The 23,723-nt window shown below is 54.5% G+C and overlaps 1 protein-coding gene and 1 long non-coding RNA gene across 14 annotated transcripts in view; one reads left to right on the top strand and one right to left on the bottom strand.

The window, feature by feature from the left end:
• The window catches only part of CLEC16A (C-type lectin domain containing 16A), a 200,216-nt gene that overhangs the window by 154,668 nt on the left and 21,825 nt on the right, over positions 1-23,723 (top strand). The gene's annotated exons all lie outside the window — the stretch shown is intronic.
• On the bottom strand, positions 363-4,495 carry LOC138917019 (uncharacterized). The gene is made up of 2 exons (XR_011424346.1): positions 2,152-4,495; positions 363-792 (listed from the first exon to the last, which is right to left on the bottom strand). It is a non-coding gene; the product is annotated as an uncharacterized lncRNA (long non-coding RNA).

Raw genomic sequence — 23,723 nt, 5'->3', positions numbered from 1 at the left:
TTTCAAAAGCAGCCATCGATTTAAGAACCAAATGCAGACGGAAGAACCTGACCAAGATCGGGGTCCTCGTTTGCCTTCCACTTCATCATGCATCCTGTTTTCCTTCTTGGCTTGATTAACTTATTTTAGAAATGTATATACTATAATCTAAATCCAAATAGGACACAATAAAATGAAAAATAAGTCTACTAGGCCCCGGAAGTAACCCCTGTTAACAGTTTCTTGCATATCCTTCCAGAAATGCTTGTTTGTATGTCATATGTATATTTTTGCTTGTCTGTTTTTACGCCCGGGGTTGTACCATACATGCCATCTGTACCTTGCTGTTTTTACTTAATGAGAAGTCAGTGTTTCACGTTAGCCTCTGTTCTATGGTATTTTATTGTATGGATGGACCAAAAATACCTTTTATAACGTTTCGCATTGATGGACATTTGGGTCACTTTCAGTGTTTTCTTCTAGTGTCACAGTGAACATCCTTGGGGTATCTTAGTCTAATTGTGTAAATCCTGCGTGTCTGTGGGTTAAATTCCCAGCAGTGGGCCTGCCGAGTCAAAGGGGAGATTTTTCGTCTTGATCTGTGTAGTCCCAACATGCGCTTTGGAAAAAGTGCACCAGTTCACACGGCCACCCACAGCCTGTGACTGTTTCATTCTTAAAACCAGTCTTAGGCCGTGAGACTGTAGCGCGGCCTGTTTCCAGCTGCGAAATGAGAGATGGTTCTGCGTGCTGCAGGGTCTGGAGGATTCCTTAAGAATTCTCGGGTTGCTTCAGATTCTGTAGAGATGGCTGCTAAGAAAATAGAAATCATGACTGTGAGTCCGTGAACTAAATACAGCTTGGCCTGGTAAGAAATCTCTTCTTTCTTTCTTTCTTTGTTAATACAGTTGTAACTTTATTATAGCATTTCTATGATCCGACGTATAACATTATAATAGCTAAGAAATCATTTCTTTAGGGCCATCGTGGCTTCTGTCACCTTGGGAACTAACGGGTTAAGGAGAAAAGCCCAGGCCTTATTTCCGCTCGTCCTTTTTGGAACAGGGGGAGTGTAAATAAATAAGTAGAGCCAAGTGTCACATTCTTTGGCATCTGCATAATCATCTCTCTGTTTGCAGAAGGCTTTACAATGACTTCTTACTTACTTCTCCCACCCTACCTGGGCTCCAGGGGAGGTGTGAGGTCATTCACTGCTGGCTATGTGGCCCTGTCTGCAGTGGCCTGGGCCTCCCTCATTAGGGGGTCGACACAGCTGGAATGCCCAGTGTCCTGTCGCTGGTCCCAGGGTCAGGGTATGTGAGATTGGGCCACCTGGGACTGTGGCTGAGTTAAAGGTAACTGCTGAAGGTGGCCATCCCACCCTTGGCTGTGTCGCTCCCCTGACAGCTCCTGGAAGTGCCACTCAGGTTCGGTGTGGGGTAGGGATGTTCTCACAGATGTGCCCCCAGGGCAGCTGCTCTGGGCCCTTGAGAGAGACCTCGCTGTCCTCCCGCCTTGGCCTGGACCGAAAATGTGATCTAAAGAGCGGGTTGAAACCACTGAGCCTCAGCATGGTTCAGAGGGGGAGGGGGGCTCTCTCCCCCGATCCCACCCCTCCTCACCACCTGCTGTCTCAGTAGTCTGCCCCACAGCCACCCAACATCTTGGAATCATCCTTAATTCTTCTCTTTCCTCTCCCGCACCCACTGGCCTGCTCTGCCTCCAGAACGTACCCACCTCTTCTCCCCCTCCCGGCCGCCAGCCTCTCTCCCTACATCATGGCAGCAGCATCCTCAGTATTCTCCAGCTCCCTGTCTTGTCCCTTCCCTTCCATTCATCCAGAGGGATCTTTCTAGAACGTAAATCAGATCATATCATATGCCCCTGCCGGCAACCCTCTAGTAGCTTCCCTTTGCACTTAGAACAAAATCCAGATCTCTGGCTTTGATTTGTGCAATCATTGTCTCAGAGCTCTTCCCTGCCCCCAGGCCTTTGCACTGGATGTTCTTCCCCAGATCTGTGTGTGGCTGCCTCCTGTGGATTGCTCAGGCCTCAGTCTGCATGCCGCCTCCTCAGAGAGGCCTTTCCCGATCACCCCTCTAGCAGAGGCTTCCCCCTCCCCTCCATCACAGTAGCCTGGCTTATTTCCTCCATGGCCCTGGGCTTCCTTACCTGGCCATCATCTTTCTCCTCCACGGAGAATGTCGCTTCCATGGGGACTGGTCTGTCCTGGTCATCACTGTATCTCAGCACCTGGCGCTGTGCCTTCGTTCAGCGCTTGTTGAGTGAAGAACGAGCCTTCACCCGTCCCTTGCACCGCCTTGGAGTTCTCTCAGGGCCCTAGACGCTATCGGTGTAGTCTCTGGCACTTTGACAAGGGGAATGAGAACCCCAGGAGAACTTAAGCAACGTTCCTCTGCCTAATTTCTGTCACCCAAGTGAGCAGGATGTGGGTCCCGGGAGGGCCGATGTCCCCGGCTGCTAGATTGGGGTTGGTTGCACATCGCTGGATTCCACCGCCCTCACCTTACTCGCAGGTTTGCAGAAGCTGAAGAGTGGGGCTGGGGGGTCATCGGAAGCAGGGCCCAGGTGGGCCCCCGATGCTGGGGCATCCACGGCTGCCGTCCGGCCCGTGAGCACAGCAGCGTGACCCCTTCCCGCCTGCAGGGTGCTCTTGCTCTGGGTCCCTTGCGGCAGGCCACACTGCTGTAAACTCCCAGGTGGCATGGGAGCTGCGCTCCTTCCCGAGGAAGAGCTCACCAGGGAGAAAGCAGCCTCCACCTGCCTGGGCTGAGCGCTGGAGGAGCGGGCTCTGTCGCGACACGCTTCCCATTCTGTCTGCAGGCCCAGGGAGTTGTCGCAGGGCACTCTGTCTCCCTTTAGAAGCTATAAGTGATTCCAGTTGATGAGAGTATCTTTCACTTCCTTGGAAGACATGTCAAAGCAGAAGATAACTCAGGGCTAATAGTGACTAACCACTTGGCTGTAGTTTTCTTCCTCCATTTGCCTTGGAGAGAAATCACAGGTCCTATCTATGGGCCGGTTGTGTGTTTATGGCTCTCGCCCCCACAGAATGTTCGTTCAGCTCCAGGAGGGTGGAGGCTGGTGTGCACGCCTGGTGGCGGGGGTGAGGGGGTGGCACAACAGGCTCTGGTGTCTGCCTTTGAGGTGCAGCGCTCCGTGGGTAGGCCCTCGAGGACCCGTGCTGCCGACCCACGGTGACAGCTGTTTGCCAGGGTCTGCCAAGGGGCCGCGGTGTCCAAGCCTAGTCCACAAGGGCGTCTCTCTGTAAATACCGAGTGGACTGGCAGACCCCAGAGCAGAAGCTGTTCCTGGAAGTGACCCCTGGGCATGGCAGGGAGGTGGCCTCCACTCAAAGGGCCAGGGCCCTGGCCTCCCAGAGCAGCCTCAGTCCCCACTCCTAGGTTCCTTCTGGCCCTGAGGCTGCTCACAGGCGTTCACCTGGTGGGTGATGGGAGGGAGGTTGGCAGAATACCCTCGCTCGCTCAGGTCCTCTCCCGGCCCTTCCTAATTCTTATCCAAACAATAGGGAGAGCGTTACAGGGATGCGAATGGTCAGCCAGGCTGGTTGCCGCTCGCTGGTCCTCCCTGATGGGGGCTTAATGATATGACCAAAAAAAGTGACCCCTCCCGGCCATGTTGATCATCAGCCGCCCCCACCGGCCTTTTAGCTCCAGGAACGGGGACTGAGTCTGCCTCTCTCACGGCCCTCCACCCTGCTTGGAACCCTCCCACACCCCCTGTCCCCAGCCCCTCTCCATGGCCCCTGCCCCCTCCCCCCTCTCAGCTCCTCTCATTTCTCCCCGCTGGCGGCTCTCTGCAGAGAACACGACCCAGCATTTCAACTGCCCTGGCTTGCTGTCCACGTCCACAAGGGCCGCACACCCCCACCTTCAGGCCCTCTCTCCTCATGCCGCCCTCTGTCTGGAGCCCTCCGCGAGGCTCATTCCTTCTCAGCATTCCGGGTTCTGCTCACATACCCCCTCGCCCGCCCCCCGGTCCCTCTCTGGGCAGCAGCTGGTTTTGATTTTTTAAATGGAAGTGAAATTCGTATAACACAAAACAAACCACTTGAACGTGTACGATCCTGTGGCCTTTAGCAGCTTCACAATCTCGTGCCACCATCGCCTCTACTAGTTCCAAAACATTTTCATCACCCAAATAAAACCCCGTGCCCAGCAAGCAGCCACTCCCCATCCCCCCTCCCCCCAGCCCCTGGCAACCACTAACCTGCCCTCTGTCCCTACAGAGTTACCTGTTCTGGACACTCCATAGAAATCAGACAATCAGCGGCCTTTTGTGTGCAGCTTCTTTCCCTTGGCCTCGTGTTTTTGGGGTTCCTCCATGTCGCAGTGTGTATCAGAGCTGCACTCCTCGTCGTGGCTGACTAATAGCCCATTCTGTGGATGGACCACACTTGGTGTGTCCATTCTTTCATCCATCGGTGGCCGTGTGGGTGTTTCCACCTTTTGGCGAATGTGAGCAGTGTCGCTCTGCGTGTGCAGGTGCAAGTTTTTGTTTAAACACCTATTTTCGTCCTCTGGCGTATTTACCTAGGAGTGGAATTTCTGGGTCATATGGTAATTTAACCTTTTGAGGAACCGTTTTCCCACAGTCTTCAGAGCCCTTATCATTACTGAAGTTGCCCCTTTAGTCTTGTCTACGGCAGTGCCCCACACTGGCACGGAAAGTGCGGGCCCTGCACGTCCTGCCCTCACCTCCTGAAGCTTGTGAGTGAGCAGGTGCTCAGGGACTGTCGCAGGCGCTGGGGCCATGGGTGGGTGGATGGAAGCTGGGCCGGTCTCGTTCTCCCAGCAGACTATAAACTCCTACAGCGGGGCGTTTTCTGTCTTGCTCACGCCTGGGTCTGGCACGTGCACCAGTTGGTGGTGGCTCCGGTGCCGGCCGGAGAGTCTGCTTTACTCACTTCTTCTGCTCTGCTCTCTTCTTGTCCTAAGGGATTCAGGGCACCATCTGTCTCTGGGCAAACATTGAAATCCCAGAGCCTGGGGAGTGCTGGGCTCTCCACAGGTGTTATCTCTATCAAAGGCAAACAAACCAGCTCTATCAGTCCCTGACCCAGTACACTTAATAGTTCCGTGGAAAGGCAGGGTTCCAGAGGCAGCTTTTGGCAGCTGAGTAACTGAGGAAGAATGCAAAGATTACAGCGTGCCCGGAGCCAGCGGAGCTGACCGCAGAGCCTGGGACTGACGTCCAAAAAAAAGGGAAAAAAAAATCGATGTTTAATTCATAGACCTCAGTTCTGAAGTCTCCCCTGGGGATAGCGTACTAGGTGCTAATGTCATCTCGTGGCAGTGTTTCCCAGAAACTAATTTTTTAGGCCTGTTATTTTTCTTGTTTCCGATGATAAAACTGGAGCCAATTCTCTCCTTCCAGCTCCCCAAGGCGAAATAGACCCTTCCTGGAGTCACCGGGGCAGCCAGCCCGCCTGCCGCCTCCCTGCAGCCTCCCCAGCCCCCAGCTTCCTGGTCCCTGTGGGGTGAGGGACAGAAACTTGATTCTGACCCCCAAGGCCTTTTTTTTTTTTTTTTTAAGCAGAATGTATTGAGCTGTGAAGCTCTTGATGCAGACTCTGTTTGATCCTCCTCAGGAGGGAGATTTTCCCATTTTCCTTTTCCACTGTGGGGAAGCAACCCACCCAGGTCACACCAGCTGTAGACCCCTCCCCTGGCGGGGCTGTGAACTCAGGCCCGCAGGGTCAGACCTGAGCGCCCACCACGTTGCCCTCTAATTCCTCCAGCACGTCCGAGGTGAGTCCTCCCCACCGGAGGCCTCACTGGTGTCGGGCAAAACCACGCTGTTGGCTCCATCCTTAGGCGTGTTTCAGACAGAAAAGTCATCTATTTCTGGAAGCGTGGAGTACAGTCTGACCGGAAGAATGAACAGTGCCGGGCACTTTATGTGCTTTACTGTCATCCTTCCAATGGCTCTGGAGGCTGGTCTCCCTGGCCCTGCTCCACAGCTGGGAAACTGAGGCTCAGACTAAGCCTCAGAGGTGCCTACGGGGCGCCTGAGTTCCTGCCTCCATTTCCTGCCTCCAGATCCCATTGCTTCAGGGCTGGTGTTGATGCCGGCTCTGCCACCTGTCTCTGAGTGTCAGAGCCCGGCAGGACAGCCCCTCCTTAGAGAGGGGACTCTTGGGGTGGCCCTGGCCTAGACGGAGCATTCCCCATCCTCGTCTTCTGTACGCCACACTCGCACACTCCCAGGTCTCTCACTCCAGGTCCTGCCTCGTGGGATCAGGACAGACCTGCAAAGCAGTGATCCAGAAAGACACTTCCGCCACGACCACCACCTCCCAACCATGCCGGAGGTCAGGCCCATCCTTGTACAGATTTGCCCCTGGTCCGATCCGTCACAACCAAAAAACAGAAATGAGACTTCAAACTCCTGCCTGAGCCAGAGCAGCAGGATTTGAGCTCCTTTCAAAGCTTTCTGGCAGTCGTCTCTAAGATCAGCCTTCGGGTGGTTGGGTCAGGGGTGTGGGGACCAGGTCTCACTCAAAACTCAGCCCTGAGCTGATTGCAGGGGTCCCCTGCTTGCCAGACCTCTTCTTGTTGCCCCCAGGGCAGCCAGAAGAGAGAACCTGCAGAAGTGTCAGGCTGGGAGCACACGGCCTGGGAAGGAACCACGTTCCTAATCAGGGCCCACAAGGCTCCCTCTCCTGGAACCTGCCCCAGAAAGACAGTTTCCCAGTAGACACACCAGCGCTTGTTGTCTGAGGAGCTTTCCCTTGCGAAATGCGGCCCGCAGCAGGCAGAGCCAGCCGTCTGCCCCAGAGGTGCCTGTCACTGGGGGTGGAGGAGAGTTCCGGAGAAGTGAGGGTTGCTTCATTCTTCGGGGTCATCACCCACCTCCGACTGCTGAAGCAACCACATGCCCCGGAGCCTTCTGGGAATGCCAGTGCATCAGAGAGCAGGCCATCACTCGCCAGGTTGCTCCTGGAGAAGGGTGTGGAGAGCCCCCTCCCAGCTTCACAGCGCTCTTTGACCTTGGCTGTTCCGTAGGCTCCGGTGGGCCCATGGGGGCAGCCTGGCTGGCAGCATAGAATGGGCGGGCCTGTGCCAGAGCGAGTGGCACAGCTGCTTGTGTGCACACTGCACACGCCCGGCCCTGCCCTGAGACTGCAGCTCCTGTCAGCTCTCGTATCCGAGCTTCACAGGACAAGTCAGGCACATTCGTCCCAGGATCCCTGGAAAACATGGAAAAGCACCAGGAAAAGATAGAATGCGCTAGATCTCGCCCCCTGAGGTCTCCATGAAGCAAATTCAGGGTCCTTCCCCAGCGTGCTTTCTGCTCATCCTTTGTGGAGTTTCTCTTCTCAGCAGCAAGTGCGTGCTCGGCTGAGAATCAGCAGGAGGAGGTGGCTTCGCGCGGCCCTGGAGGGACAGTCCAGGTTTGAGTCCTGGCTCCGCCTTACGCTCCTCCGTGGCCTCGGGCACTTAGTTCACTCTCTGGTCCTGTTTATTCACGTAAAAGACAGAGATGGTGCATAACTCTGTGAATGTGCTTAACACACTCAACTGTACGCTAAAAGAGAGTTCAGACGGTAAGTTTTATGTGTATTTTCCACAGTTAAAAAGAAGAAAAAGTGGGGATGAAATGTCACCTAGTGCCTTAGGCTCTGGGGGGCATGCGAGGAGTTGGTTGGCGTCAGTGCCGAGAAGCGTGCCCCACACGTGTGCAGTGTGCACTGGAGCTCAGCGGCTCTCAGTGTCTCTCCTTGTTGTTGTTCTTAGTCAGGGCGGACCCTTGGGACCCCAGTAATAGGCTCCCTTTCTACATTTAGATCAGCTTGTACAAAGTTAGTAATGCGATAGCCCCGTCCGCTGTAAATAGCCAAGACAGCCTGCAGTTGTACAGGTTCACTCATTTCAGAAAGGCCTCCATCAGGTGCTGAGAAAACACTGGGGCAGATTTGCCTCCTCCTGCAGGTGGGCCATGAGGCGTTGGGTTTTGTGATTTGCCTGAGATCCCACAGCTCCTAGAGGCAGAGCCAGGGCCCAAGAACAAGAGAAGCGGCCGCCGGCCCAGCACACACCTGCTCACCCGTGATGCTGATTGCCCGCATTCAGTCCACACCTGCCTGAGCCAGGCAGTCCTCGGCGAACCTCACGGCAGCCCTGCAAGGCCATTCCTCCGACCAGGAAACCTGAGCTCAGAGAAGGGGAGCGCTTGGCCCAGTGTCGCACAGCTCACATGTGGCCAGCCTGGGGTTTGCCCCAGGCCTGTCTGCTTCCCACTCCATGAACCATGGCGTCTTCAGTCTTGAAGACTGCTCAGTAGCAGGACACCTGGGGATCAGGTGTGCTCTGGGAACCCCGGGAGCTATGGCTGTATTCCATTCTATCACATGAACCAGGAGCATGGAAACCAGCAGAGAACAGGACTCTGTTCTGTGGATACAAGTCTCGGCATCTCAAAGAAAGTCCGTGAAATTATTTGAAGAAACTTTCCTAGCCTTTTTCTATTGATGGTCATTTTTTGCTGCTAAGTCATTTGTTTTATCAAGTTTTTGTTAGCAGACAAGTGATAGCAAACGCCAAGGACTGAAGGCTCGTTTGTAAGAAAAAACCCAGAAACTTGAGAAAATTCTAGCCCTTAATTTTATCTGTGAATTGGAAAAAGACCACCTTGATTTGTTTTTTGCCATAAAATATCTCTGATTAGTTCAAGGGACCCCAGGGCCCCCCGGAACAAGGTTTGAGAACCACTGCACCACTTCCCAAGAACCAGTCATGGTGCCTCCCTTGGGATCTAAGAGGATGAGATGCCGAGTTCGTGGCCTTGCTGAGGCCGCCGACGGCTGGAGGGAGAGTTGTTAATTCACGAGGGCCCACTCAGAGTGCCAAGAACTGGAGCAGAAGGCGGGCGTGGGACACAGTAATAGCACTGAAGGTTCACAGAGGGGCGCGGGGCACTCCTGGGGGCCAGGATAGGGGACCACCAGGCAGAGAGGGATAGGGGGCGGGCAAGGGAAGAACTGGCATTTTTCAAAGGAACGTCAAAAATTCCAAGGAAGTTACATGACAAATACGCTAACTAGGGTCAGGAAGGGAGGATGGGTTCAACAAGTGTTTGCTGAGGTCTCTTGTGAGTCAAATAAACTCTGTGCCGCGTGGACAGAGAGGCCTCTCGCCGGGGGACACGGACTTATAAAACGGTTGTGCAGAGCGACGGGGAAGGCGCGGTGGGGACAGCACGTGCAAAAGCATGAGGGAGCCCTCGACGTTTGGTGGCGTGGGTGTGGGGTAGGGGAGTGAGGAGACAGGCTGGAAAGCTAGGCGGGGTCAGATGGCCAAGGGCTTTCAGGCCTGCTGAAGGGTTGGAATTTTTCCCTGGAGGCAAGAGGAAGCCATTGGGGCTTCTAAGGCAGAGGAGTGACGAGTCAGAGGACTTGGGTTTTGACCGACTGGAGTCAGGAAGGGCAGGGGAGAACGGGGTGGGCAGAAGAGAGACCCCCAAGGCCCACTCAGCCCCTCCCTTGGCACTCACCACCTGTTCAGTAGGTGATGCTGTGCCCATCTTAAGGATGAAAGAGAGTCTCTCCATAGGGGTACCCCCTTCCCCAGCTTGGCGTATATCCTTCTATATCTTTCTCTGCACATTTACATGCTGTACTTGTATGACAGTATTGCCTCTTTTTTTTTTTTATTTTAACCTAGATGAATGCTATTTTCACTCAACAGTATGTCTCGGATTTTTTTGTGTGTTAGTTCGTAAGAGCACCCTCATTCCTTCTGACGGTTGCAGAGCAATCCGTCACGTGGGCAAACCACTGTTTGTTTACCAATCCCCTGTTAATGGATGTTTAGGTTGTGACCAGTTTTTTGTCCTTCACAAATGATGAGCGCCTCCACGCGCCCTTGCACAAGGATTTCCCTGGGGTAAATAACCATGAAGTGAATCCAGAAATATCTAGGCTGTGGAACTTACAGGATTCAGTGACCTGTGGAGTACGTGGAGGAGGGGATGGGAGGCCCCAGGGCTAGTGTAAGGCAGAGTAGCCAGGAGCCTCGCTTTCTCCCTGAATGTTCTCTGTGCTCTTAGCCACAAGGGCGTTTTGATGATCCCAGCTTCTGATCCAGCAGAACCCTCATTACTTGTGGGTATTGTTCTGTCCAGGAGGCCTTCAGGAGCTGTGATTATTGGAAAGGTTCCCAGGGGCTGGCAGGGGTCTCCAGGGGCTGGTCCACCCGTGGCTTGGCTGGTCATCCCAGACAGAGCGTCAGAGCTTGACATGACTGAGCCACCAGTGGGCCTGCTCCCGCCTCCTGGCATCTCTGCGGAGGTTGTGACTTTCTACAATTCTTTTCTCTCTGGAGCCAGCATCCTGTGGCTAAAATATGGCTTTTTTTATTTGTGGCTGTCCAGCCGTGGCATTCGGTACAAATGCGCTTGTCTCCAAAAACACACACACTATTATTTTTTTTAACATCTCAAATTCCCAAAGGGCCATAAGTCAATATTACCCCAGTGTGACGGGAATGGCTGTTTTGTGACATCTCTTCACACTTAAACAGTCTGCTTCCTTAAGCCCCAGAGTAATCACAGAAACATTCCGCAGCCCGTCAAGTTGGGGCTGATGGATTGTTTTGCTCTGTCTCCACTGCTGGCTGCGGTGACGAGCTCAAGTCCTTGACAGCCGCCCCCTCACAACATGATTTCAGGAGCAGATGCTTCAACTGTGTGAAATACGGAGTTTGGACGGAGAAAATGATTCCTCTCAAAATATTTGCGAGTTGGGAAAAATTCAGATGCGTGGTGTATGTGGTATACTTCTGGCATCACAGAATTTTAAGGCCCCAGAATAAAAGTCCCATTTATTGAATGCCAGCTATGTGCTAGGCATCGGCTAGTCACTTTCCGTAAAATAAGGAGATAAATATGTAAAAACTGTCTTGTTACTAATCCCACTTTTGCAGCTGGGGCAAGCAAGATCCAGGAAGCAAAGTCACCTGCCCAGGGTCCCAGGGTCGACAGAGGGAGAGCCTGGTGCCAGACTCCTGCTCCTTCTAATGCTTCTCGCTGCTTCCCGAGAAAAGGTTGTCTCGTGCCCATGTTCTTCCCCTTCCTGCTAAGTTCACTTGAAGGCCCTGTGGTACTTCTGAGGTGAAGCCGCCCTTTGTTGTGGCTTTCTGAGCATGTTGACTTCACGGGCCAACAGTTGGGCCTCCGATGCTGGATCCCACACAAACTCCAGCCTCTTGGACCGAGCAGGCCCTCATAAATCATCGGGACAGCCTGGTGGCTGGAAAAGTCAGTGTTGATGGAATGAGCCTCCTCCACGCACCCTCTCCCTTAGTAACCTGGAGAATGTTCTGAAATAGTTGACATTTATAAAACCTTGGGCGTTTTGGAAAAATGCGCTTTTTTGCCAGATTTCCAGCCCAATGCCCAAGGGAAATGTCCACCAGCTCAGAGCAGCATTTTGGCGTCCCGAGACAATGGCCGGGCCTGGTGGAGGCCACAGCCTGCTCATTGTCACCTCTCTCTGACCTCTTCAGCCCACCCTCAGCAGAGAGCAGGTGCAGAAGCCACTCTATCCTGACTCCTGTCCCCACTGGGTCAGCAGGGGCCCTTTGCACTGGCCGAGACACCCACGGGAAGCTGCCAACCTCAAGCACTTTGCAAGCTCCCAGCACCTGGGCACCTACTGTGCGCCAGAAGTATGCCACCATGCTGTTTAAGCATGCCACGTCCCTGCCAGGGAGCCTTTGCCCTGAGGAGGTTAGGGGCACACACCCTGGAGCCGGCCCATCTGGCCTCAAGTCAGCGCCTCCCCATTGACAGCTGTGCAATGACAGGAAGTTCTGCACGGCCCTGAACCTCAGTGCCTCTTCTGGAAAATGGGGCTGAGGAGAGGACCTGCCTCACAGGGGCGGAGCGTAGCCCTGGGCCCGCACTCAGTGGGTGCCCTATGCCACCCAGTGTGTCATTGTCCCTGCCGTTGAGCAGGAGAGAGTGGGGCCCAGAGGGCTAGAGCAGCCTGCCCTCCAGCTCGGGGCCAAGTGGCCAGCTCGGGGGTGGCAGGCCAGGCCAGCACGTCTGGCCTCTTGGCAGGGCACAGGCCCCTTGCAGGCAGCTGGCGGAGTTGCTCCACGTGGCTCCACAGGGCTCTCACAAGTACTCTAGCCGGGGCTCCCGGGCTCTGCCAGGCACGGGGACCTCTGGGCACCTGCCCTGCCCTAGCCACCAGGGAGGGCGCCGCCTCAAGTGTCATGCACTCTTCCAGCAAGTGCGCCCTGTGTGCCACCTGCAGCACCCCCAGGACCTCATGCAGCCAACAGTGCACGGGAAGCCAGACGTAGAAGTGGGTGACCACTGTGCCAGAGGTCACTGAGGGGCAGTCACTGACAGGGGATCACCTCGAGGGCCCGTGCAGCAGGAACACAGCGAGTGGGGGCAGGGCGCCGGTCCCCGAGGTGGGAGGGCAGGCCTGGGGGGCCCTGTGGACTTGTTCTGAGCACTCTGGACTCTGAGGGGCATGCTGGCCTGGTTCGTGGTCGCCTGAGCTTGTCATGGCTACTAGACTGGGAGCAGATCTGAGACAGCAGTGCAGGGGGCATTGGGTCCGCCCAGAGGCTGAGAGCCGGGGCAGGTGGGGCTGCGCCCCAGGAGAGTCAGTGGGGCTTTGGGTACAGCTTACCCGGTTGTGACAGGTCTGCCCCCGAGGATGGCTCTGTCTCTGCACGTCGCACGGCACCTCAGAGCTGGCAAAGCGTTTCCCGTTCTTGATCTCAGTAGTACCATGGGTGGAGGGAGAGGGGAAATCGAGACTTGGGAGGTGAGGCGAGCAGCTCGGTCGCGCCTCCAGGAAGCAGTCGTGTGCCTTGCGCTCTGCCCCCGTGAGTCTTTCTGAGGTTGAAATGTCTGAATGGCTGGGGCACCACTGAAGAGGAGCGCTTCCTAAGACTCACCGTGTTGCCAGCGTCGGGCGGCTGTGTCTCCACAGTAGCAGAGGCAAGGGGGTCACAGCAACCTGGGGAGGAAGGCCCTGTTACCATCCCCACTTAACAGTGACGAGGCTGAGGCCCAGAGAGGTTAAGTAACTTGCCCCAGGTCACACAGTGGTCCCTGGGGCTGCTAGGCCATCTCACCCCACAGTGTGCTCAGTTCTGTGTCCGGGGATCCTCCTGAGGGCCTACGACTTGAAGAAATTCTTGGCCTTGCCCTGGGGGAGCCTCAGTTAGAAGCTTGGACACCATGATCTCAACTGCAGCTGCTCACATGTGGCTGCTGAGCTCCTGTCTCCTCTGCCAGGCCGAGAAGGTTTTCTGAGCACGCCTGTCAAGCTCGCTGATAAATCAGGCCCGAGATGCCTGCGCTCGGCTGGCAGCATAAGTGGTTGTCCAGGCCTCCCCAAGCCGGTTGACATTTGCCCAACAGGTGTGATGTATCAACAGCTTTTTCTCCCACTTTTTGCAGCCCAGGCTGGCTCTCAGCCAGAACTCTTGACAAAAATAAGGCGCTGACCTGCAGCGCACAATGCTGGTGCGCCAGCCGAGCATGGGAGCCTCTGCAGTGGAGGTTTAAGGTCTGCTGGTCAGGGATGAATTTAGAAACTTTCTGGAAGGTTCTGGGGCTGGCCCAGAGTGTAGTGAAGCCATTCAGTGGTGCATGTTCGAGGATTCTTCAGCTCGTTGCCATCGTGCGTCCACAAAGGTGGGCTTCTGTGGTAAGCCGTGGAGTTAATCTCTTCATCCGCTCCTTTATTCAGCAAATGTTTTTTGAGCATCTGCTGTGAGCCAGGCACTGAGCTTGGATTCGGGTGATATCCCTCAGGTAACCAGACATTCACGGCCCTGCCAGAGCTTAGTCTTTTAAGAGTGACAGGCATTATTCAAATAATCGTACCAGTGAATAATTAGTTGATAAGGGGGAACCTGGCCTTCTCTGGTGGGGATCAGGGAAGGCTCTCCTGAGTGGGTGGGGTGGGCTTGTAGCGAAGGAGCACTGGAGCAGACTGGAGAGGGAGGGGGGAAGGGGTGCCAAGCAGGGGACAGCGTGTGCGGGGCCCCAAGTCAGGAAGGGACTGGGGAACAGTGTGAGGGGAAGCAGTGGGCTCCCTGGCTCCCATCACGGACAGGGGCTGGGGTCCTTATCGTTCACAGGAGGATGGGCTCCCTATCTCTGACAGGGTGTGAGCTCCCCATCATTCACAGGGGGCGGGCTCCCCATCATGGATGGGGGGCGGGCTGCCCATCTCTGACAGGGGGTGGGCTCCCCATCACTCACAGGGTGTGGGCTCCCCATCATTCACAGGGGGCGGGCTCCCCATCACTCACAGGGTGTGGGCTCCCCATCATTCACAGGGGGCGGGCTCCTCATCTCTGACAGGGGGCGGGCCCCCCATCACTGACAGGGTGTGGGCTCCCCATCATTCACAGGAGGGCTGGCTCCCCACCTCTGACAGGGTGTGGGCTCCCCATCACTGACAGGGGGCAGGCTCCTCATCCCTGATGGGGGTCAGGCTCACCTGGGTCCTATCCATGGGCCACCTTCTGTGCTTTAAGCTCTGTCCCAAGCGTGTTCGCTGGACTCCTTTTCTCACCTTGAGAACCTGCCTGGGGAGTGGTAGGTGTGTGCTCACTGTGCAGCTGAGGTTTCCTGAGGTCAGGGTGGTTAAGTAACTTACCTGGACTTGCACAGCAAGTCAGCAGCACCAGCGTTTTATCCTACCTATGCCCGACCCTGGCCCATGCTCTTGCCAACCTCTCTTTGTTCTCCTTTTTACTCTTATTCTCTATCCTGTGTTATTACTGACGTGGCTCAGAGGCCTGCGAGATAGATTAGAACCCTATAACTAACAAGCCCATGGAAAGAATTACTTCTAAGTTATTCACCTCAAATCTGCAGACAGCTGGAAGCCCAAAACCATGCCTTGCAATTATCTTCTGTCCCTGGCACATGGCGCTGTCTCAGCAGACCGCTTGGTTGGTTGACTCCTGACCTTACTTCATCCACCTTAGAGTGAGCGCATCCCTGAATCTGGGTCACGAACCACATCCAAGCCAGGCACCGTGGTACTGTCCTCCTGTTGCCGGGGTGGTGGGGTCCCCTCGGCTCAGCATAGCTTTCGGGTCAGCTCGCTCTCCTAGCAGGCGGACCCATCCTCCCACGTGCCGTACCTCCTCAGCTTCTGTGGGACGGCCAACCGAGGGGATGAGGACGTCAGTCGACTAGAACCCCTTCACTCAGCCAGAGGCCCACAGGACCTCCCGCGCGGCGCCCGGGGCAGAAGCGCAGCCCCTGCCATATCTTCCCCAGCTTGAGGCCCTGGGCTGAACCAGCCCAGCCCTGAGGCTCGCAGCCCTGGCTGCGCATTTCTAGAATCAGCTTGAGAGTATTTGAAAAGCCCCACATCCATGCCCAGTGCAGCCCAGTTAAATCAGAGTGAGGAGAGGGTCATTGGTGTTTTTGAAGCTCCTTGACTCATTCTAATATCCATCTAGTCTTAAGAATATTATTAGAGGGGCCGGCCCAGTGGCGTAGTGGTTAAGTTTGGTATGCTCCTCTTTGGTGGCCCGGGTTCACGGGGTTCGCATTTGGGGCACAGACCTACACGACTCATCAGCCATGCTGTGGTGGCATCCTACATACAAAATAGAGGACGATTGGCCACAGATGTTAGCTCAGGGCCAATCTTCCTCAAGCAGAAAGAGGAAGATTGGTGACAGAAGTTTAGCTCAGGGTCAATCTTCCTCAGCAAAAAAAAAGAAGAATACTACTATTAGAGAAGAAAAAAATCTCACTGAATTTCTCCTAGGTGGCTTCACAAGAGGGTTCCAGGTGACCATTGGGATCAAATGCTGTGGCCTCATGTCATCTTCTTTAATCCACAAATGTTCAGCGAGCACTTATAGTGCTTGGGCTTATGCGGCACAGGGCCCAGCCTGACTTCTTCATGATCTGACTCGCACCTATAACCGGCTGCCTCCACTGTAGCCCGGAGGTGGATTGACAACTTGGCAAGCTGCAGGTGTGCTCAGACAGGCACTCTCCCTCCATCGCAGCAGCTGCTCCTGAGCGAGTTTGGGGTGCCTGGAGGTTCTGGGTATGCGAGTGGGATATATTCAGTGCCCTGGGCCCCGTTTCAGGGGAGGCCAGTTCTTCAAAGCTTGCTGTGCTTTCAGGAAACCCATTATGGGCACTGCTCTGCACCACGCTCTGCCAAGAACTGAGGAGCAGGAGGTTCTGGACAAGCCCTGCCATTAAGGAGTTCGCGGTGTCCTGGGGAAGAGGACACCTAACGCCCTGTCGCTCTGTAGCCTGGTCTGCACTGGGATGGTGTGGGAGCCAGGGTGGCCCTCCCAGAATGGAGGGGAAGGAGGATTATGGAAGGAGGTCTTGACTGATGGGCCAGGTTAAACGTGGTGCATCCTAGGCAGATGGCAGGGCCTGGGCTCCTCAAACCAGTGTGCAATGAGTCCTGCAGGCCGCCTCAGATGGACGTGGCAGGAGATGGCAGGAGATGAGGCCACAAGGGAGTGACCTTCTGCGTCAGGTTGACTTCTGCATCCTGGACTTCAGCAGGGGGTGCAGGGAGCACCAATGGGCTTCAAGCAGGGAGGCTAAAGGCCGCCCTTTGTGCTGACCACACACAGCCCTCGGAGGAGGAAAACGGGCATTCCGGGGGCCAGCCCCAGGCGGGGCAGCCCGTGGGATCCGGTGACCCACACTTGGCTGCAAAGCAGAGGCAGTCGTAAACAGGTCCTCACACAGAGCCGTCGGAGACCAAATCACTGGTCCCCTCCAGGGCCGGCGCTCACCCAGCCTGGCAGCCCTACCCGGGAGGCACCGGCGCTCACCCAGCCTGGCAGCCCTACCCGGGAGGCAGTCCGAAGCCATTCCCCTCTCACCACTGCCTCTGTCCTGTCCCTGAGGCCAAGGCTTGGCTGACTTTCCTTAAAGGGCTAGATAGTGAATATTTTCGGCTTTGGGGCCATGCGGTCTCTGTCACAACCTGACTCAGCCATGCAGCCTGTATGTAAGTGAGTAGGCACAGCTGCATTCCAGTGCAATTTCACTCGCAAAAACAGGTCCGTTGCGATTTGGGGGTTTGGCGATTTGGCCCGCAGGCGTTTGCTGACTGCTGACCTTGGCCTTCCAAATCTGTCGCCCTGCTTCTCTCCTTCGGTCGTTCTCAGCACCATAGCTAGAAAGATCTTTTCAGGTGGAAGTCAGGTGATGTGTGTCCTCTGCTTAAATCTGTCCCTGGCTCCCATTCCACTCAGAATGTAAGCCAGATTCCTGACAGCGGCCCCCAAGGTCCCACACAGTCTGCGCCCTCTGCTCCTCCTAAGGCTGACCTCACTTCCCCCGCTGTTCCTGGCCCACTCCAGGGCAGCCCCAGGGGCCTCCGGCTGAGCCTTGACCATGCCAGGCACACCCTGCCTTGCAGCCCCTGCACTGAGCGTCCTCTGCTTGGAACCCCCTCGTCCCAGGTACCCACGGGCTCTGTCCTCGCTGCCTTCAGGCGTTCCTCAGATCTCACTCACTCCAAGGGGCCCTCCCCAACCAGCCCATGTAAACCACAGCCCTGCCCCTCAGCACTCCAGACACCCCCTACCTGCTTCATTCTCTTCCAGCACGCTTCCCTCCCAGCATTTCCCTGTCTTCCTCATCTGCCCCCCCATCCTACTCCATCCCATTATTTAACTGTAAGCTTAAAGAGAGCAGACACTGTGTTTTGTTTACTGCTAAGTGCCCAGCTCCTGGAGCTGTACCAGGAGGCATATAGATGGTGCTTGGAAAGTATTGCCTGGATGCATGGATGTGGAAGGAAGGGGGAGAAAGGGATTAATGGATGGATGGAGCCAATAAATCTTCAGTACGCCCTTTATGTGCTACACATTGTTCACTGTGGACTCAGGGGTGAGCTAAACAGAGCAGTCTCCCAGGCCCTGTGGATGCTGTGGATGGTCCAGAACTGCCGACAGTGATCAGGGCCCTGAGGGAAGCGGCTGAGAGCTGGGATGGCGTGCCGCAGAGGAGCCTGACCTCGACAGGGAGTCTGGGAAGGCTTCTCCGAGGAAGGGATGTTGACCTGGCAGGAGGTGGAGGAGCAGAGCTGGGCAGGAATCCATCCCAGACACGAGCCCACACGGCCAGGAGAGCCGTTGACCAAGCCTTGGTCCACAGGCCGCCCAGATCCCCAAGGAGAGAAAACATTGCTGTCCACGTGACATCGGCCACCAGTTTGGCTGGGCGCAGAATTCCCCTTTCTCATCATTCTCCTCCCTGGCCAGATAAGTGGGGCCCAAGATCCTGGCGCTGGTCCTCAGGAAAGTGTTCAGCCCGGTCTCCTCCCGCGTCAGCAGAGAGCACAGAAGGGGGAGTTTGGCCTGGGATGCTGTCCTGATGAATTGTATTGGAAGAGAAGGTTCTCGGGCTCGGGCCTCATGTGAAGAATGAAACGTCTCCTGCCACGTACAGGAGAATAAACGGCAGACTCTGGAGTGGGAGCTTCCCTGAAGGCCAGGCTACAGGCTCGTTCCACGTTGTGGGGATACATGCGTTTGTAACCCCTGCTACAAGTTATAGCCACGACTAGTTCTAAGGGGGACGAAAACGTTCTCAAATTGACTGTAGTGACGGTTGCACAACTCTGTGAATAGACTAAATAAAAATCATTGGATTGTACCGTTTACATGGGTAGATGGTACCCCATGTGAATTACATCTCAATACAGCTATTGTATATTTAAAGACAGTTCTAAACTAGTCGGGCTGTCACAAAGCTGTCATCATTTTCTAAAGACCAGACTATCTCATTTGTGTCCCATTTTGACCATAACATAGTCCAAGTTATACAACATTTTCCTTAAAGCAGTCCAAATGTGAAAAAAAAAAATTGGAACCCACAACACATTCCGGAATAATTTGGAAACCTTGATGCAATGCAGGCTCACCTGGCACCCTTCCTTCTGCCTAAGGTTTGCCTTTTTTCCATTTCCTTTTGACTTTGAAGAAAAGACTCTATTCTTGCAGTAGAATAGCCTCCTGTTCCCTTTTCTTTCCTGTAAATTGTGAGATAAGTTTGCATTTCATACCTTTCCAGAATCTCTGTTGCTTGTGGTCTGACTTCAGAATCATGACTTCTGAGAAAGAAAGTAGGTAGTGTCACTGCTGTGCACATTGGTCAAAAACCTCCTGAGTGGCAGGCGGCTGGGGCCGGGCATTTCAGACAGAAAACAGGTTGACAGTCCCCGCTTGCTCCAGAAGTCACAGCCCGGTGCTGGGAGAGTGAGCCGCTCCGTCTGCCCACTCCTGTGGCTTTTCTCAGATGTGATCCCGAATGCTCCGTGTTACTTCTCGGAGGCCATCGGGGCTGCTGTGCCCTCTCTCTGCGTGGTAGAAACTGGTGAGGGTGTCAGGACAGGTGCTCAGAGCCGTGCTGTGACTGAGTCATGACTGTCGACCTGTGATGCTGTACCTGTGCGCCCTGTGCTGAGTGCAGTTGTGTGCGTTCTCCTCACTTAATCCTCACAGCAAGGTGGGAGGTAGGGCTCATATCCTCCATGGAGTACCCAGGGACAACGAGGCTCGAGGCTCCAGTCAGCATGGGGCTGGGCTTTGAACTCCTCTGTGTGCCTCCAGAGCCATGCTCTAGCCCTCCCGCTGTCCCTCGGTGTCCCTGGCCGTGCCCTGGTGCTTAGACCCCAGGCCAGTGCCCCGCTCCGCGCGCCCCCTCTGCAGGATGGCTGTGAAAGCCAGCTGTCTTGTGGGATCAAGAGCAGTGGAGACAGTGAGATCACCCGTGGTACCCTTCCCCCAGTGCGAAGATGACCCGAATGCTGTCCCCCTGGTGACAGGTGGCGTGCCCTTTACAGGCCGGAGGGGCCCAGGGAGACGCGCCAGTGGTCCTGTTTGGGAGGCAGGATGTGCTTCTCTCAAAAAGTGCTCTCACGATTATTTATTAATTGTGAAAGGGAAGAAAAAAAGAATAGGGTTTCCTGGAAAGGGATAAAAGTTCAATATGATAAACTCCCGGGAAGCAATCAAAGGCCAAGGAGGGCAGAAAAATAAAGGACAGAGAGAGTAAGAGAGGCGATGCATCAAAGTGGCAAGTCTGTGAGCAGCCGCCCAGGAAGGGGCCGCGGTTCACGATGGTGGAGGTGCGGCGGCCACGGCTGGGCGGGTGGAGCGGGAGTGACGGGGGTGGCAGCGCAGCGGGACGTGGCCCACGAGGTCACCAAGCCTGGGGATGAACTGATGATGACGGGAATGGATGGAGCCAGTCAGCTGTTCCTGCAGACCCGTCGAATTCATTTGTGCGCATTAATACACGAATGCAGAAAATTATCAATGAGACTGCAGAGGTACGGGAAGAAGTCACTGCAGTGTCCCGCCCCCCCTACCCCCGCAGAAACAAGCACGGCGAATAGTTCAGTTCATTGTCATCTGGGTCTTCTCTGTTTTTTCTGCTTCTCTTTTTTTCCCTAATTTTTAGTCACCCAAGAAATAGACGAGTTGATTCTTCATTAAAAAAAAAAAGCAACACATGACAAATGGGACTTAAGTCCCCCTTGGCTGCTCCTCCCCAGACATCCCACGGTTTGGCCCATCCCCTTCCAGACCCTTCTCTGTGCACTCGCATTCCATATGTGTACCCATGGCCAATGGACAGGACAGAGCACAGCCCCTTCTCTGCGATTCTGAAAGGCAAACAGCTCTGGAAACCAAAGATTTTTCGAAACTCACTTGGTGCCAAAACCTGCCTTGAGCTATTTATAGCTGTTTGTAAGAGTTGCAGATGCCACTTATTGTGAATACACTTGTTTTTTCCCTGCAGAAATTTATTATGTCTGCTTTTCACTTCCTGAGACCCAGCTGAGGGTGTGACCTCATCTATATGTATGCACCACACAGCCTTTTAACTCTTAAAGATTCTAAATTCCAGAACACACCTGGCCTCAAGGGTTTAGGATAAGGGGTTATGGAACTGTAATTGTCTTAGGAGTTGGGGCTGCCTTTTTTTTTCTTTTAACCTAAACAGAATCATAATTCTGTATACCCTTCTGCAGCTTGATTTCAGACACCACTGTGAATCAGAAATCTTCCTGTGTTAACGTGTATAGATTTTGCTCATTCCTTTTCTTGGCTGTGTAGTATTCCAGTGTGGACACGTGTGTTTCTTTGGCTGGACTTTTTGGTGCTTTCCAGGCTGTCGCTATCCCAGGCAGCAGTGGGCATCCTTGGATGCCCCTCTCTGTGCCCACGTGCCGCCCAAGATCCAAAGCACTAGGTGGTGGGGTTTCATTTCTAAGCATGTCACTATTAGGTCAGAAGCATTTCCCTGTGCTGTAGAATACCTCTTCCTAGGCTTCGTTTTTAACAGATGCATAATAGTCCATTGTCTGAGTATTGGTTTATAACAAAGTACACCAACTGGGGGCTTCAACAACAGAAATTTAGTATTTCACAGTTCTGGAACCCGGAAGGCTGAGATCAGGACCATGCGAGGTTGATGAGGCGGCGTCCTGCTCTCTCCCAGCTGCTGGTGTGTTGCTGGCAGTCTTCTCGTTGGCTTGTCCAAGCATCCGCCAGTCTCCACCTCATCCTCACGTGCCATTGTCCCTGCACACCCCTCTGTGTCCAGATTCTCCTTTTGTGTTAGGACACTCGTGGTGTATCAGGGCCCGCCCTAATGACCTCATCTCAGCTCACTGCATCTGCAGAATGACCTTATTTCCAAATAAGGGCACGTTTGGAGGAACTGGGGTTAGGGCTTCAACATAAGAATCAGGGCAGGGGACAGAATTCCACCCACAACAGCCAGATTAGCTAAAATTTACTTAGCCAGCCCACTTATGTTGGCTACTTAAGCTATTTCTAGTGCATTAGGAATCGCCCTGTGATGAACATCCCTATACAGAAATCCTTGTCCACGTTCCCAATTACTCCTTTATGAACGTTCCTTAGGGTTAGTGGGAATGCCCTGCATTTACGACTCTTGATAGCACCTTGCCAGGCTGCTTTCCAGAAGCAGAGTGGGGGATGCCCGACTGGCCACACCCCGTGTTTTTTATTCACTGGGCCTCTCCAGAGATGTCAGCCTGCCGGGTGCTTCAAAGCAAAACCCTCTTTACAGCATGCATGCACGTGCCTGCCAGCAATCGGCACGTGCATCCTTCCTGTCAAGTCTCATTTTTATTTTATTTCTTATTCCTGCCAAAAAGAGAGTGAGTCCACAGGTCAACAGCAAAATAGAAACCGTAGCTCAAAATGTCTGTTTAGGGCTTGTGCTCTTGCAACCACATGTACGAAGACAGATTTCAGAAATCCTGGGCTCTCTGGGCAGCAGGCATTAAATCAGTCAGTGACATTTCACTCCCAGGGCAGCTTGCCAAGCGAGACCTGGAGAGAGAAGTGAGTTCCCTGGTTTAGTTCAGTGTGTAGAGCCCGAGACAGCCTGCATCATCCCAGTACCTCGAAAGGCAATCAAGTAATGAGTACTCAGCTGCTTTGGGGGCGCGGGAGCTGGCCGGGGGGGATTCTCAAGAGCCGTCGTTCAAAGCCAGCCAGCCTGGTGGCTTCTCAGGGTGGATTTGAGAGCCGGGGCGAGGTAAAGAGCCTGGAAGCCAGAGCTTGATTCGTGGGACTTCAGAGAACCAGGCAGCAGAGGAATCCTTGAGAGAACGGGGGGTTTGTGCGCGCGATGAACAGGAGGACGGGGCCAGGTGCTCGAGTCCTCCTGGCTGGGGATGGCGTCGGAAGACAGACGCTGCCCGCCAGCGTAGTGCAGGGCCCAGAGAGCAGGATGCAGGGCAGGATAAATTTAGACGGCGTTGCAGGGGGAACATCGATCTCAAATGCAGTGCTGTCTTTTAACGGAAAGTGGAAGCTGTCAGCCAGTCATTTGGGACAGTTTCACTTCAACAGATAAAAGCCCAGGACAAACGAGTGCTTGTAAGCAGCTTGTCCTGCCCGCAGATCCAGAGGGTCTTCCTTTTGACAGGAGGGCACAATGAGCAGCCCCCGCTCACCCCCCTTCTTTGTTCCCAAGATAAGCTGCCGCCTCGTTTTCTGGAAGGGTCTTAGGTTTCTATTTCCAATCCCAAATGTTCGTCTTCACGGGGAATGACACCAGGTCCAGGCTCTGAGTTGGCCTGGCTGCTGGCCCCGGCTGCTGACATGTGATATGTCAGAGCAAGGTCACTGCCAGCCCCCTCCCAGCTGTCTCGTAACTGAGCAAAGGCTATCTGGTGGCTGCAGACAGATTTTCCTTTCTTTTTTAAACCGGACAATTGTAACATTCCCCTGGCATCAGGGGCATTGTTTCTACCTGGGCAAAGCTGAGGGAACCGCGGTCCCAAACAATAGAGCGCCTGTCCGAATGACTTTCCTGCAACCTCCCTTGGCCGCTGGCGACAGCATCTTTCATGCAGCCTGCCTCTGACGCTGCCCCCTTGTTTGGAAGGGGAAGAAGGTCTGGTGTGTCAATATTTGGGGCACTAATCATCTGCATTCGGGCGCCAGGGGCCATTGAAACGCTGAGACGTTTCCAGGAATTCATGACTCTGAAAACGTGGGGCTGACCGTAAAGGATTTCCAGCGAGGCAGGAGAGAGAGAAACCCAAATCTCAGCCCCACCCCCGCTCCCCGGCCCCGAGCCTCATCCATTGTGTCTTGGATTCTTGGGAAGAAATGAAGTCAACGTGCACAGTGATGTGGGTCCAAGTTAATAATAAATGTGGA

Source organism: Equus caballus, chromosome 13 (assembly GCF_041296265.1).
Source record: "Equus caballus isolate H_3958 breed thoroughbred chromosome 13, TB-T2T, whole genome shotgun sequence".
NCBI lineage: Eukaryota > Metazoa > Chordata > Mammalia > Perissodactyla > Equidae > Equus > Equus caballus.
The sequence above is the reverse complement of the archived record's forward strand: the minus strand, read 5'-3'. Positions and strand labels throughout refer to the sequence as shown.